Consider the following 13718-nt stretch of genomic DNA (forward strand, 5'->3'; position numbering starts at 1 on the left):
AGCAGCTGTGCCAGGGCACGTCTCCTCTCGGTGACCCAAGGGACTGATTTACACAGGGTATGAAGGCTGCACGACAGTTAAAAGCCCAGAAAACAACAACGTTATTGCCTGGCCCTGCCTCTTGCCCGTCTCTCTTTCACTCTTCCCTTTCCCCAGAGAGGAACTATCAAGGGGCCAGGGGCAGCATCCCGCTGCTCAACACCCAGATCAGTGGCTGGGGGACTCCCAGTGCTGCCCGCATGCCTCTGCCTGCTCCATGCCCCTGTGGAGCACACAGCACCCTCACAGACCAACGTAACCACCTGTGTTATCCATGGGCATGCAGAAAGGTGCTGCGGGCAGCCCCACATGCTCTGGCACAGCCGGAGCTGCACAGAGCGATGCCCAAAGCAACAGCCTATGCTCCGAGCCTCTCTACATGGGGATGGTGAGAGCTTGCCCAGCCACTAGCTTTTCTCTGTGTCCTGCAGTGCCAGGAGCTCGCCCCACTGCCCAAAACATGGGGCATGTGCTTCCCACAGCCCCCAGCAGAGACCCCACTACAAAAGCATCTGCATCAGAAAGAAAAGGCCTGGGGGACAGAGGAGATTTCCTGCAGGGAGAAAAAAAAAAAAAAAAAAAAAAGGGAGAGGGAGAGGGAGGCTGCCCATCTCAGCTCATCGCTGCCTGGCACCTGTGTCCCAGGGCAGGCGTCCAAGCGCGCCGCGAGCAGGCGCGGTGCCACCGCAGCAGATGGGCACGAAGGCAGGCAGCACCGGGCTCACGCTCCCGCAGCCGCTCGGGGAGGGGGCGGCTGTTTAGGGCAAATTTCCCAGCTGAGAATGTCAAAACAGCTGCCAGTCTGGAGTTTATACACCTATAATTAAGGGGGTATGTGATTTCTAATCCAGCTCAAATGGAGCTGGATTAATTGGCAAACCTAAAAATAGCATCCGTGACCATGTAAGGCAAGCTTTTGTGTGCGGTTTAAATTAGGAAAGTGGGCTCTGGCTGGTTGGAGTAATCTGGGAGAGACAGAGGCATCGTTCTGCATCCAGACTGCCTACGAGGGCCTGATCCTGCTGAGGGACAACAGGAACCCACAGCACACAGCCCTGCCCAAAAGTAACAGCCTTGTTCCCACTGCCTGGAGCCCCCAGAAGGACTCAGGGTGGGTGGGCAGCAGCCTTACCTGCAGCTACCTCTGTTCCTGGGGGAATAGAAAATGTCTCCCCTTGGAGGTTAGCTCTTGGCTGGGCTCCTCCATACGTGCTTGCAGTTGCTGTGCCCCAGGAGACACCTCAGACCCCCCCTTCCCACACAGGTCCCATCAGCAGAACAAACTCTGCTGACTTGTGCTCAAACGCCGATCCACCCGCAGCCAGACTGCAAGGTTAAATTGCTTTTAATTTTTGTTTAATTATCTGCAGTGGCACAAATAACTAACAGCATCGATTTGAACTTGGCACACAAAGGCAGGTTCCAAATGGCAAAGCATATTATGAGATCGAATTATTAAACGTAGCTAATGAGCAAAATAATGATGTGGTGCCAAGCTATAAAAGGTTAGACTTTAAAGTTGTCACAGTTCATAAGCAAGAAAGATTTAATCACATTCTTAATCAAATATTTATATGATAATGTGTTTTAATCAAAATAATAGCAATTAATTTGGAGAGGAATATATTGTATGCTTCCTATCCTTGCATTATGGAGTTGTGGTTTTTTTTTTTTTTGCGGTGGGGTTGCAGAGCACTTATTTCCTTGCTGAATAATGCATCAGCTCCAGCTGCGAGGTGTCCCAGCTGCCTGTGCCTGGGGATGCACCGGTGGGGCCACAAAGAGCAGGTCAGGCCCTGTGGGTGCCGTTCACCCTGCTCAGAGCCTCGTGCTGCCCCCAGCACCCTCACCGGGTCCGGATCCATCCCGGCACAGCACCCGCCCGCCAGCCAGGGCCCCACGCTCTGCCTTTGAAGCGCTTGCTATTCACAAGTGATTTAGCTGCTACCTCTTTCCCTCTGAATCCTGCCAAATCTCATAACTCTCCTTGGCAGCTGATGCTATCGCAATGATTTCCAGCTGTGGAAGAAGCAGCTTAAAATGGCTGCTGTGTCGGAGCACCGATCCCCTCCTTTCTCCCATCCTCGTCACTCCGAGCGCCTGCAAAGCCTCTGCCGAAGCTCCACAAGGGAGCACCATGAGGGAATGGACATGGATGCTAGACCTGCAGAGACCTGCCAGGGAGAAAGAGAAATAAATCTAAAACTTTGCCCAAAACTTCCAAAATGAAGCTTGTTTGAAATTAAAAAAAAAAATAAAACAAAAAATGGGGGACCATTTCTAACAGGAGCTGCAACAGGTAAGGCGTTATCAGAAAACATCTCCTCTTGAGGAGCACACCAAAGTCCTTCCAGCACAATTCCAGGGAAGCAGACAGACAATTCAGGTATTTCTTTTAACAGAGCCTCCAAACCACTGCTGCTCACTAAATACAGGGAAAAGATCTTCAAACCATCATGCCAAGCAAAACAGAGACTATTGAACGGGAGCATTGCTCACCCCAACCCCTGATAAGGATGTGCCATTGCTCTATGCATAGCTCAGATGAAACTTTTGAGGAAGATAAATGCTGCAACACCTGCCAGGGCTGCAGCAACCTCAGCTCCTGCAACCCAGCCTGGCACCAGCACCAGGCTCACCCCTGCTGCCCTAGAGGTGCCCATAAGGCAGGACGTGCCACTCGGTGCTGGTCCTGGGGCTTGCAAGGCAGCCACAGCCAGACCCTTCCCAACAAGGTGTCCGTCACGGCACCAGGGATGGACTGGGGAGTCCATCAGAGACACCGCAGCAGTGTCAAAGCACTGGCCCTGCCTCAGGGCCCTTGGCACACACCTCCATGTATGCACAGCCCAGTATTTTTCTCCTCCTGTGTTCGGCCTCCTGTGCTGGGTGTCTGTATATGCACTTTTCGCTGTCTGCCTTTTTAACACTTCATCAGAAAGCTGGAATTTTTTTTAAGCACTAAGTTTGCCGTTTCTGTTGGAGTCGAGATGAAAAGCTTTCAGTGAGCCACCTTTGATTGGAATCACTTCTGTTGCCTTTGGTTTGGCCAGATGTTTCCTAATTACTTATCTGTCAAGTATTTTTTTTTAAATGCACAGACATTTCCTCTAAATGAGAAATAGTGTAAGGTTCTTGTTTAGTGTCTTTGCCTGAGTGAAATAAGCCAGGCTAAGCTTCATCAAGGCTGGATTTTATGCTTGAACATGCAACTCAACATCAAAAGCTTGATCTTTTTTATTATTCAGCACAGCCTTTTTAGACCAACTTTAGCAGGAGCCAAATGGCACATTATAACTTGGGATTTAGAACTTTTATTTTTAAGGCTAGCTCTGAATCATGCAGCTTTCTCCTGAGCCTGAGACAGTTTCGTGCAATAACTCAGGGCCAGAATCTGCCACCATTACTCACGTCAACAAAGACTTATTTACACGCACAGACTTACTGAACGAGTACTGCTTGGTGTGAGTAATGGCTACGGAGTCAGGTCTCATCCTTCTCCCATCAGAAAGCAGCCCCACGGATCTGGGCCCACGAGGGTGTCTGCCCCTTACTCGTGCAGTACGGGCTCTGAGGTAGGGAGACAAAGGAGGAAACCTTGAGGAGTAATTCCCCAACCCGACCGATCCCTCCTGGCGGGGAGCAGAGGTGTGACCTAACGAGGCAGATGTCGTTAACTGTCAGCCACTGCAGACATTTGGCATTGATTTGCTGCCTGGTGCTGTCAGGGGTCTTTTACTTCAGGTGAGAGTCCCGGGGACCCAACGTCACTGCTCCCTCCACAAACAGAGGGGAAAACCACCAGCCCTGGGTGTTTTAAAGATTTCACTTTCTTCTCCCCCCTCCACCCCCCAAAAAAATACAAAAACCCCCATGTCTATCACAGCAGCTGAGGGGCAGGAGTCACCCCATGCCCACTGGGCTGTGCTGCGCACCCAGGCACAGCAGGGCTGGGATGGGAGGGATGCAGGGGAAAAAATCTGCGGCCGTCCTCCACCCTTCCTGAATCCAAGCACTGCTGCAGATAATAGGCCAGTACACCAGAAGGGGATTGGATCAACCAAAAAATAAAGCCATATAACGATTTTTCAATAGCTTTAGCTGTCTTCGAGGGCAAGTAGCGCTCTTTGATGAAAGCAGTAAGATCAGGCCAGTAAAGCTTTAGGAGTTTAAAGTTATTTAATGGCTGGTTATTTTTCTTCAAAAAGAGGCTGAGCACACCTCTGCCTCTAGCCTTCATCGCAGCACCAGAAGTGCTTTGTCAGTGTATTTGTGACAAATTAATTATAGGGATGGAAAATCTCCGTAGAAATGAATATTCAAAAAAAAATTTTTTTTTACGCTGTTGACTTCAGGGAATGCACTTCTCTTTCTAACGCTGTGTGTTTTCCTCATTAGCTCTCCCCCTCCCCCAGCTCTTTTCAGAAACTTTCAGAAATTATTAGAAATGGTTTTATTTTCAGCTAGCCTGGGGAATGGCATTAGCAGTGGAACAAACCCAGTGACATTGGAGCCTTCCTGCCAAGAAGTGGCCCATCAACAAGCTCCTCAGAGAAACCATCCTGAAATTACCAAACCACTCCCGATTACCAGATACCAGTAAGATGTCAGCATGGGGTTATCTCACAAAGCTTTAACATTTAAGGGGTTCTTTTTTTGCTGTTTTAAAGCCTTTCTTAGCAGGTAGTGCACTCCCCTCAAATACCCTAAGTCTCCTTTACCTGCACCAGGCTGCACCAGCATCGAAAGTCAGAGTAGCAGCTGCAATGGTCACCTTACTGGTGGTTAGCCTGGGACATTCCTGCCACCCTGAGCCAAGAACCCACCCCAAAAAACTAGCCAGAGGACTTTGGCTCTGAGTCATGGCCTTCAAAGCCTGGTGAGCAATGCTGAGAAGGGCAGCAAGCATGGCTGGGTTTTGGTAGCTGCCACTGGAAGCATGCCCATCTGTGGCACTGGTTTTTCAGCATCTGCGTAATAGTGCAAGTCTTCAAAAACTCAACTGGGACGAACGTGACTCCATATTTCTGCTCTTTCTGACCTCAGAACAGCTTCCCAGAAAGAGATACAGGACTCTTTCTCTTTGCAACGTCTCTGGAGAAGCAGAGGCTCCTTGTTTGTCTCTGCCTCTGATTATTGTTTCTAAACTGCAGATCTTTCAACTTGGGCAGAAGTCATTTCAATGAGCACATTTCCTATCTGTGAATTTCAGTAAGGCCAACAAAAGCAGGAGGCCACGGCTCCCCATCACCACCCACACCTCTGAGCTATCCTCACCTACATCCCCATCAGGCTGCTGCTGTCCCCATCCCAGCACGGCTCAGCCCTGAGTAAATCACTAAGAAATCATCCTGCAGGTCCTGGTGGCTCTTCTGGACGGATTGCTGTGGGGTGATGATAGCAGGCACAGGAAGATCCCACAAACCCACAGCTCAACAAGGAGCCCCATTCCCTGCTCCACTGCTGCCTCCCCTTCCTCGCCTACCCCCAGCACCTCAATTAACAAGCTGCCTCGTTAATGTCCTAAACTTAATTAACAAGTTGAATTAATAAGTAGTCCAGGCTGCTTAATTAATAATTAATTACTCCTCGTTTAATAAGGACATCAGGAGCTAGTTCATAAGGGAATCACTTCAATAGATTAAGGTGAAACAAGGAACTAAGGAGCAGGGGAAGCATTAAGTGGCCGCATGGAGCTGGTGCCTGGACTGTGCCCTAAGAGCAGCTCTGAGCAGCTCCCCTTCAAGCTCCTGCCTGCCTCCTCCAGCCCCAAATCCGGGTCAGAAACACCCAAAACACACATTTGGTTCTTGAATCCGCTGATGACGCTCTCCAGAGCCCCGGGTCGGTGACAACTCATGGGGACAGCCCATCTCCTCCCAGGAGGTGCCTGTTCCTGCTGGAAGGGAGGAACTGGGGAAGGCACCTCACCCACGGGCTCTGCAGTAGTGCAGGAGGGTGGTGTCACATTGTATTTTGTACTTATCCCTCCCCTTTTTATTGCTCATTCAATCTGAAAACATCCTTTCCATGCAATGGCCTCTTACTTTCCAGGGAAGGACTGTGAAGGCATTGTAGTAGTCAAACCTCCTACAGAGAGAAGCTGCAAAGGTCTGCATGAAGAGAGAGGAGAGGGAGACCCCAGGGCTGCCAGGCTTCTTGGCATTTGTGCAGTTGAGCTGAGAGTCAGGGCAGACACTGAATCCTCTGCAGCACTTCCTGGGTGTCCATCAGCACGGGGACCTGCACCCAACCCTCTTAGGTCAACCAGCCAAAATGTGCTGGGACCATGCGAGAGACCTCCCAAAGCCCCTGCCATGCCCTGAACACCACGTGTGAAGACCCTGAGCACCAGGTGTGAGCAGCACTGAGGGTCCTGAGCCCAGGAAGGAATATGATTCTATGAATACCCTTCCCCACAGCGCAGCCTGGGCTCAGCTCAGCTGCACCCAGCTCAATATGTTGCCGGCAGTTTGACAACATGCACGATTTGGCATTTTTCAGTAGGAAAGTGTGAAGAACTATGTTGATGTTTTCTTCTCATTTTGATACAGTAAATGTCTTGTTTCTATATTAATATTGATCTCAAGGTGTGTATACATATGTATACACACACTGTATACAAAAATACTCATAATATCATGTAACATTTCAAATTTAGTTAAATAAAAGCAGTTGATTTCTCCTGATGGTATTGGTTTGAAATTTCCCATCCACAAACCACTCTGAAATCCCAAACAAAACAAAAAGTCAGAGTTGTTATTTCCCACACAACAGATGTAACGCAACAATCTCTAGGAAAACGAGATTTTTAGTTTTATTTTTACTTATGGTGACTTACGTTCATGGAAGGGCTCAAAGATGATATCGAGTGTAGCAACAAAAGCCTTTTCAGAGAGCAATTACCATTATTTTCATTTATAATGTCATCATTTCCAACCTGAGTATTTTAACAGAGGGCAACAACCATTGTTGTTATGGCCACGTTGAGAATTTATATTGATTTATTCTGAGAAAACAATTAATGGTTGTCTATTTTGTCCCAAAATTTGGTGGATAACCTGCAATAAAACACAAACTAAAAACTTTGTTACTAATAATCACAACAAGATGGGGTAAGGGGGGAAGCTATTAAATGACAAAATGCTACAGACAGAACCTGTAAGCAAAATTGAACTAGAAATTCAGCTTCTTAACAGAAGGATGCAAGATGGTACTTTCCACAGTGTGGAAATCCAAATCAGTGCCCTCACATCTCTTATTCAGCTCTCTGGTATCTGGTGTGTCTCTGATTTCTCAGTGCCATTTAGTGGGAAGGAGCTGAAGGCAAGTGCAACTTATCTGTTGACAGAGGGAAACTCTAGTTAACTCAGGATTCTTTTTATGATACAAATCAGTACTTCTACAGTGTCTCCTCCCTACAGAAGGCCAAAAGCACACGGTGTCTCATACTTAGCCATATTTTACAGAGGGTGGAAGGGCTCAGTGTTTTTTTCAGTCTCCTTTCACCTGCTGTCCTCTTTCCCTGCCACAGCACAGGCAGTTCAGACCCAGCCCCCTGCTCCCCAGCCATAAAGGTTAAAGATAAATCCAGTGATAGCTTTTAGCACCAGTAAGAAAACCAAAGAGTACCAAAGAGTAGTCAGTGGTCTCCAACCTAAGGAGAACTGGGCTTGGAAAGAACTCATCGCTGACTGATTTGAGGTATTTACCAGTTGCTGCATCTGTTGCATGGCATGGATGTTCTCCCTCTGTCATCTGCACAAATCCACTTGAATATCTTCTTTTGATCAAATAGCATGTACAACACTTGGTTGGCATCTGGCTTTGTAATGCAAACAGCAGCAACAATCCAGATGGCCTTATGGGGAGTTTTGACTGTTCTCAGATGCTCCAAAAATCCAGTGGCAATGCTCAAGCAAAAAGATATTTCCCCCTCAAGGCAACTTAACACTGTTTTCTACAGCGATTACCATAGTCAGATTTCCCTGTTTCCTAACCACTTGTCCTGAATTTTGTTTTTGTGCAGTCATACAATAACTACAGATTTGGGAGGGAGTGGCAGTCAAAAAAGGCCCAAAGAGCAGAGTGTGCACACCACTCCCATCCCTCTGAGCAGCTGGGAATTACAAACGTAACAAATTCCTGTCCAGTGAAAACTGCATTTACTCATCCAAAACACATGCACGCACATCACCACTGCTATGAGTGCTATGGCTTATTTTGGACCACAGTGGGCCACATGGATTTGTATGACTTGTAGATGCCTCATCAGAAGACTGGCCTTGCTGTGGGCAAGTGGCTCAGGCCTTGCTGAGACAGAGGCTGATTTTATTTCAGAGAGAAGGCAGAAAGCTTTGCATGTGTCCAGGGGGTCATCCTGAACCTCTTGGTTGTTGCTGCCCCATAGGAAGGCCCGGGGCTGCAGCCCTGCCTGTTGCAGTCACACTGCTTTGTGCCAGTTAGACCAGCTACAGAGCTGGGGACAAAGACAAGTCCCAGCCTTTCTTCTCACAGCTGAGCTCTGTTCCTCACAGCAGGGGATACCACCTGCTCAGAGCTGCCAGCTCCTCCCCACCAGCTGCATTTTGTGTCAGAGACCAGGAACTTTTGCTAGTGATTCCCTGGGCCCACAGGTCAGCCTTGCTGAGGCCTGAGGCCCAAGTCCCCAGGGCCTAAGTCCCTGATCCTGCCTTTGGGCCAGACGTGGCACATTTCAACTAAGCTTAACCTCCCCTTGGTGCAGCAGGACATGTGTTAGGGTTGATTTTAAACCTTTTTGGTCTTCCAGGCCTGCCTTGATGCCTCTCCCCCCACACTCCTATTTTTCATGAAATGCGGGCCAGCAAGGAGAAGAGAGTTCAGTGCATCTGTTCACCACCAACACTGACAAACAGCACAGGGAAGTGTTTCTAACCTGAAATGTATTGGCATATCTAACCAAAAACCACTTGATTTCCCCTGGAAAGCAAAAAGCTGTGAAACACCATTACTAGTAGGTTGCCTTTGCATGTGAAGTAATTGGATCAGGAAATAGGAAATATGAGGCAGGAGAGCTTAGCTGTCATTTTACAAAAACAATTAAATGCATGAAATGTATCTTAATGATATAATTAAGGCAGAATTATAATCCTCCATTAGTAGTGGCATTAATTATTGCAAGCACATTACAGTCAGTATCACTGGAATGAGGAAACCCTTTGTTATGCAGCTTTATTAAAAAACATCAAAATAAAAGCAGATTATCTGATCTTCAAGAGAAGCTCCAACACAAAATTTCTTTTGAACAAACCCGGATTACGTTCATCTATTCAGGCTGATAGGAGAGGTCAAAGCATCAGAGGGAAGCCACTGGAAAGCACTACATGACTGCTAGGGCTGGCCATGGGCTGCCATAGAAGGTGCATAGCAAGCAAGTTGTGTGAAGTAGGGTGGACTTGTACCATCAGAGGCAGTACAAGCTGTTGTTGCAAGCCATATGCTTGCTAGAGATGTATACACCCCACACACCTGGGGTTCAGCATTTCCAAGGCTGAGACATCAGAGGTCAATCCATGGCTGGGAAGCTGCTGCCTGGAAGCCCCAGCCTCCAAAGGAGCCCCAAACATTGCTCAGGCAGTCACTCCTGGTGCAAAACAAATCCTATAACCTCATATCACATACAAATCTTACATGGGTACCCAAAGGTGGAATTTGGTCCTCGAGCAGCCACTGAACACAACCATATCATCCATTCTTCCTAAGCAGGCTTTTAGCTTCCCTGCCTTCCCCTCAGCATCCACCACCTGCAGAACACAATAGGTCTGTTTCAGTTTTACAGCTCAGACAAGGTTCTAAGTTTTGCTTCCAGGGTGTCAAGACGGTCAGCTTGGCACCGCAGAGACCGGAACTTTGGAAACGAGCTCAGCTGCTGCGGAAGGAGCCAGTGATGGGCTGCTAAAGGCCTTTGGATGTTGCTCAAAACTGTTTTACACACTGGGACAAGTGGTGGCATCGCTGATCTCAGGTGTGAAAACACAAATACACCTTTCCAACCAAAGCAGGAAGCCATCAACTACATTTCCCCTGTGGGCACACTTATTTGGGACTCTAAGCAAACTTAAGAAGTCTTCCATGTGTATATTGATTTTTGTCACAAAATTCAGCTCAACAAACAAAAATTAGGAAAAGTTAACCCTCCTCCACAGACAGCTATGCAAGTCCTAGGTGATGACTGCCAGAGGACGAGCAAATGCATCAGTTGAGTGATGATGTGGATACCTGCTGAAAGAGGGGGAATTTTCAATTATGCTTGGATGATTTTTTACAAGTACATTTCCCGCTATATAGGGAAAATCAATTAGCAAGAGTCATTTGTTTCTGAATGCAGTGGCTGGAGAGAAACATTAGTTCAGAAACATTAATTTCTGGACAAATGTTTACAATTAAAATGCAATTTTGATTCCACTCAAGTCCTATGCTGCCACCCTGCATCTCAGCCAAGTCTGGAAAATAAAGGAGCGCCTCCAGGATGCACAGACTGGGGTCGCAGCAATGGGGAGTGCTGCAGTCAGTTTGCCACTAGGGCACTGAGCCACAAAGGACAGAGCTGGGGAACTGGGATGTTCCTGCAGCCGAACCTTGATCCTTGAGAGACAAGAAATAATGGGGAAGCTCACACAGCTCTGAAGTACCCAGCCTGGGAGGAGAAAGAAGTGGCAACCCTCATCCCAAATGTGCAGGAGCACATATGCAGCCACTTGCCAGCTCACGTGGATCTAAGGTTCAAGAGAGAAATTGGAAGAAAAGAACATTTTTGTTGTGTCCGATTCAAAAAGTAACAGTTTAAGCTATTCCTCTGCATTTGCCAGGATCAGCCATGGTCAGGGTGAGGCCCCAGGACAAGCTCACTCAGACATCCCCTCTGCATACCGTGAGTTAGGGAGAACACAAAGTCAAAAGACAGCACACACAGACGGCTCATGGTGATGGAAGACAATGTGATGCAGTACCCCAGGGATTTCCCCCCCTTCCCCCCCCCCCCCCCCCCCATGTAGGAATAAAAAAAATAGAGGGATATAGACTTGCTTTAAAAGCAATTTGTACCTATTCCAGATGGCATTTGTGCCATGTGCTGAAGCCCTATAACTGATCCAGGAGCTGAAGACCAGAGGAAGCCCCATGCACGGTCAGCACTAACAGCTTTGCTTTTTCCAGTGCAGGCAGCACTGGAAGCCAGAACAGGAAAGTGAAACCAGTTTGTTTTCCCATAAACCAAGGCTTTAAAATAAAAGACAAAGTCAATTTTCCAAACTCGCATTCGATCACAGCAGTTGCTCATGACTGGTCATATTTGTTCGTGACACTAAGACTTCATTTCTGGGCAGAAGACTTCCTAAAGAGTCAGATACCTGAGAAATCAGGAGAGTTGAGCAAGCTTGAACAGACCAAAGGAGTCAGTCCACTTCCTTAAAGCCTCACTTCACGTCGTGCCTTTTCTACAGCACAATGAGCATTGCTTATGTTCCTGACACAGCACCTCTGCTCTCTGGTGCACCTACTCAGCCACGCTTCCTGCAATGGCAGGGCTTCCTTTGAAGCATTGCCAGGCTGTAGGCAATGGGGATCACATCCTTGTAGGTACACGCAGAGCAAATGTACTGGACATCCCTTGCTTTCCTCAAGATGTGGTGCACAGAAAGCACCTGTCTGCATTGCCTTCAGTGGGTTTTTCCACAATAAAGGTTGTTTCCCCGTTGTAGGTTACTCAACGGGTGTAAGTTCTCAGCAGCAAGGTGCGAGTACATCCAGGCACTGCGTAAATTTGCAGGAATTGTTTATACAAATAGTTTATTTGAACATTTACAGTAAAATCTATCCTGGAAAAGGTAAATAGAGGTGCAGTTTCATGCTGCTCTTCCAACATTACTGTAAATATAGACATATTTAGTAAGTTTTTCTTCCAGTGTGGGGACTACACTCCCAGCTGACCTGCAGTGGCACAGGAGGAAGAGGAAGCTTTCCAGACCTCCTGTTTGCAGAGCAATGAAACATAACAGGGCTCAGAGATCAGAAGGAAAACAAACAGAGCTCTCACTCCTACCCCACACCCCTGTTTTCCCTCCCCAGGTTATATTTAGCTCCCACCCCACCCACGGGAGAGCTGCCCGAGCACTGCAGGGAACATCAAACCTTCATCCTCCTCGGCTGGGAAAAACCAACAGAGCCACGCAGCTGGGCAGAGGGAAAGAGCAGCTCTCCAGAGGCAGAAATAGGGGCGAGGAAGAAAGCAGTGGGGCCCATCATGGTCACACATGGTTTGGTTTTTAGCCCGATTCTCCTCATCTGAATATTGCAGAGCTTTGTTCTGGAATTCAGGAAGTAATCTGTGTGCTCTGTGATGGACAAGTGCACTAACAAGCTCTCTGGTGTGAACATGTGCTTAGGGCTTGTCATCCCCTGTGAGGATGCCACTGGTGTGTGCTCACCCCGAGGCACAACCCACCCCAGCTCTCCTCACATCCACACCAGCTCTGCTGCCTACCCCAAACCCCACAGTCTTTCCCTGAAAGAACACAAAGCACCCTGAAGGTGACCTTACAGGACTATTCCAGAGCTCCTAAAGGGCATGGATACCTAATCCTTACCCATCTTAGGGGGACCACATATAAAAATGCTGTCATTACTGTGCTGAGATCTTTAACTCAACACTTTGAGTATCAGAGAAGGATCTGTGGCCACAGCCCACCTTCCTTGGGGGCACATTGTGACAGAGGGAGCTTACCACCTGTAACAGCACAGTGACCCCCCCCCGCGGTTGTGGGGGTCCCCAGGGTGGCACCCTGACCCTGGGTCATGCACGTTCACCTTACAATGCTCCTGATGTGCCTTGACAGCAGTGAGGCCACAGCAGGGAGGGGAAGGCAAGGCCTGGTGGCTTGGTGAGGAGCATGGGGGGGCTGCCTCATCCCCCAGGCTCCTCATTAAGCCTGGCTGCTCGTTAGCAGTGTGGCCAGCACCAGGGCAGTGGCTGCCTACTTCAGTCATTCCCGTAACCAAACGCAGCTCCCCAGAGCCACACCGAGCTACCTGCTCACTGCCCAGGCTCCCCAACACAGGGGACAAACACCCTGAGGAGCTGCTTTCTGACTGGCACCCAGAACTCACCACTAGCCACTGCAATCATGATTTATGGCTGCTGTCAGCCATCAGTCTCAAGGCAGCTGCTTGTGTTTGAGCTGGGAGCCAGGACAGCACAAGGAGAGGGCCGAGCACCCACCGGGAGCTGACAAGCAATGAATCCCAACCAGCAGCAGAGACTCTCCCTCATCTCTGCATCTCAAAGCCTACTCCAAGCACACTGCATCACCTTTCTGTCTTCCTAAGCCTCTGTGCTTTATATCACTGCTCCTCTGCCTGGTCCAGAGCCATCAGCTGAGCCAGAGCTCCAAATTTCACATGGGCACTTTTAACCTTTCCTGAGCAGGGGCTCTCCACATGCTGAAGCAGGGGGAATGCTGCAGAGCAGAGCAGCCACCACCCAGCCCCAGGAACCAGCGGTGCCACAGGCTGTCAGTGCACTCAGAGCCACCTGTGATGCTCCTGCAGGGTGCCCTAAAAAATGCCATAAATCCCAAGCATACCTCAGAAGAACAAGCACAGAGAAGACTGCTGCTTCAGAGGATCCAACAAGTCTTCTC

General features: G+C 48.6%; 1 long non-coding RNA gene across 1 annotated transcript; it reads right to left on the reverse strand.

The window, feature by feature from the left end:
* Positions 1-1416: 1416 nt before the first annotated feature.
* Positions 1417-13718, reverse strand: LOC110353826 (uncharacterized). Its single transcript, XR_005260592.2, has 3 exons — positions 13662-13718; positions 3485-3609; positions 1417-2213 (listed from the first exon to the last, which is right to left on the reverse strand). It is a non-coding gene; the product is annotated as an uncharacterized lncRNA (long non-coding RNA).

The sequence above is a fragment of the Anas platyrhynchos genome, chromosome 21 (genome assembly GCF_047663525.1).
Source record: "Anas platyrhynchos isolate ZD024472 breed Pekin duck chromosome 21, IASCAAS_PekinDuck_T2T, whole genome shotgun sequence".
Classification (NCBI taxonomy): Eukaryota; Metazoa; Chordata; class Aves; order Anseriformes; family Anatidae; genus Anas; species Anas platyrhynchos.